General features: G+C 54.7%; 1 non-coding gene across 1 annotated transcript in view; it reads left to right on the top strand.

The window, feature by feature from the left end:
• Positions 1-2,349: 2,349 nt before the first annotated feature.
• The window catches only part of LOC126147046 (small subunit ribosomal RNA), a 1,909-nt gene continuing 1,758 nt past the window's right edge, over positions 2,350-2,500 (top strand). The window contains exon 1 of the ribosomal RNA XR_007529941.1: positions 2,350-2,500. This exon is cut by the window's right edge and continues 1,758 nt beyond it. This is a non-coding gene — a ribosomal RNA (small subunit ribosomal RNA).

Raw genomic sequence — 2,500 nt, 5'->3', positions numbered from 1 at the left:
CCTAACCTATGTCACCTTAACCTAACCCATCTTGCACCTTAACCTAACCCATCTTGCACCTTAACCTAACCCATCTTGCACCTTAACCTAACCCATCTTGCACCTTAACCTAACCCATCTTGCACCTTAACCTAACCTATGTTGCACCTTAACCTAACCTGTGTTGCACCTTAACCTACCTCAATTTGCACCGCAATGTAACGCAATTTGCACCGCAATGTAACGCAATTTGCACCGCAATGTAACGCAATTTGCACCGCAATGTAACGCAATTTGCACCGCAATGTAACGCAATTTGCACCGCAATGTAACGCAATTTGCACCGCAATGTAACGCAATTTGCACCGCAATGTAACGCAATTTGCACCGCAATGTAACTCAATTTGCACCGCAATGTAACTCAATTTGCACCGCAATGTAACTCAATTTGCACCGCAATGTAACTCAATTTGCACCGCAATGTAACTCAATTTGCACCGCAATGTAACTCAATTTGCACCGCAATGTAACTCAATTTGCACCGCAATGTAACTCAATTTGCACCGCAATGTAATGCAATTTGCACCGCAATGTAATGCAATTTGTACCGCAATCTACCCCCACATTGTGCCTTAACCTAACCCACGTTGTGCCTTAACCTAACCCACATTGTGCCTTAACCTAACCCACATTGTGCCTTAACCTAACCCACGTTGTGCCTTAACCTAACCCACGTTGTGCCTTAACCTAACCCACGTTGTGCCTTAACCTAACCCAAGTTGTGCCTTAACCTAACCCAAGTTGTGCCTTAACCTAACCCAAGTTGTGCCTTAACCTAACCCAAGTTGTGCCTTAACCTAACCCAAGTTGTGCCTTAACCTAACCCAAGTTGTGCCTTAACCTAACCCAAGTTGTGCCTTAACCTAACCCAAGTTGTGCCTTAACCTAACCCAAGTTGTGCCTTACCCTGCTCTGTAATTGGCATATGACACGTTACATTAATGTATTGTCCAACCGCAACCCGCTCAGAATGTTGTGTACACAGCTACGTGTCATCTCCCCATAACAGCTGCATTGCAGTGTGGTACGCCATAGAGACGTGTGGGAGTAATGGACGCAGTGGATGGCGATCAGCATGAGCCGTCTGTTCATGTAGTGGCGCGTGTATGCAGACGTAGTAGTCTCTTCTCACACAATGTGATAGCACGGTGCCCCGCGTTCCACATCTGCGACATGCTACAGAGGCCGGTTGACAGTTGGTCGCGCAATGGACATCGCATACGTACGGGGGCACCTTCCACGTGCCCTCTAGTCGGGCACATTTTGTTGCGTGGATGTGAGCGGATGTAGTGTGTCTTGACACCTGACAGGCAGGCATGCAATAATAGTTGACTTTGCAAACGGGGATGGACGTGTACGTTTACTGGTGACGTTACGCAAATGAACAACTGGTAACCCGTTGTGGTGCGGTTGTCCTTGCTGGAGGTACATCTGTGAGGGCAACGATCGGTACAGCTACGAAGCGGTCCCCACCATACCAACGAACGTGAATGTGAATCTGGGTGTGAAGCGATACGCGGCTGTGGGTGGGTGGGACTGTCCCCGGCCGGTGAGGGGGGGCCGCCCGGCGTGCTGGCCGCGCGGTGCGTGGGCGCACGCGCTACAGCCGGCTGGTGGGGGCGCCCAGTGGCAGGCGCGCCGGCCGACGGACGCGGCAGGCGGCGCAGCTGCGCGCCGGGGCACCCTGCGCGCGGCGCCGTGCAGCCAAAGTGGGTCCTCGCCGGCCCGGTGCGAAGCGCGGTGGACATCTGCAGTGTGCTGGTCCGATTGAGGACTGTGTGCGTTGAGGATGCGCCGCCGCCCGGCACTCGGCGCCGCGACGCCGTCTGCTGCTCGGTCGCCCCAGCGGTTCTCGCTGGTGGTTTGTATCGCAGTTGTGCAGACGTGTTGGCACGTGCGCTGTGCTGGGAGAGTTCGCTTCGGCACCCACGTGGGGCCTTTGCCCTTCTGTGGCGCTGGCGTTGGAGCTGCCGGTCACCGTAGGTGGCGCGTGTTGTCTCCCGCCGGCAATGCCACGACAGCACGCTCCCGGGCCTCTGTCGGCAGCGGCAAGCTCAGTTGGGAGCACGGGTGGTCGCACCTAAAGCGTCTACTCGCCTAACTCCGGGCGATTGCGCCTCTCTCGAACCCGACCAAGTACTTAGGACGGCGCTGCGCGCCGCCGGGACCTGAGAGGGTTTCGAGGTGTATTGTGCAGGGGAGCTCAGCCTCCTCCTGTTTGCAGAATAATTGAGCGGACGCTTGCGTGTTCGCGCGGGCCCCTGGGACACACTCCCGGGCGGCCGGCTGCTCAGCTCTAGTTGACGCAGCTCCCTGGTTGATCCTGCCAGTAGTCATATGCTTGTCTCAAAGATTAAGCCATGCATGTCTCAGTACAAGCCGCATTAAGGTGAAACCGCGAATGGCTCATTAAATCAGTTATGGTTCCTTAGATCGTACCCACGTTACTTGGATAACTGTG

This window comes from Schistocerca cancellata, unplaced genomic scaffold (assembly GCF_023864275.1).
Source record: "Schistocerca cancellata isolate TAMUIC-IGC-003103 unplaced genomic scaffold, iqSchCanc2.1 HiC_scaffold_840, whole genome shotgun sequence".
Taxonomy (NCBI): Eukaryota; Metazoa; Arthropoda; class Insecta; order Orthoptera; family Acrididae; genus Schistocerca; species Schistocerca cancellata.
The sequence above is the reverse complement of the archived record's forward strand: the minus strand, read 5'-3'. Positions and strand labels throughout refer to the sequence as shown.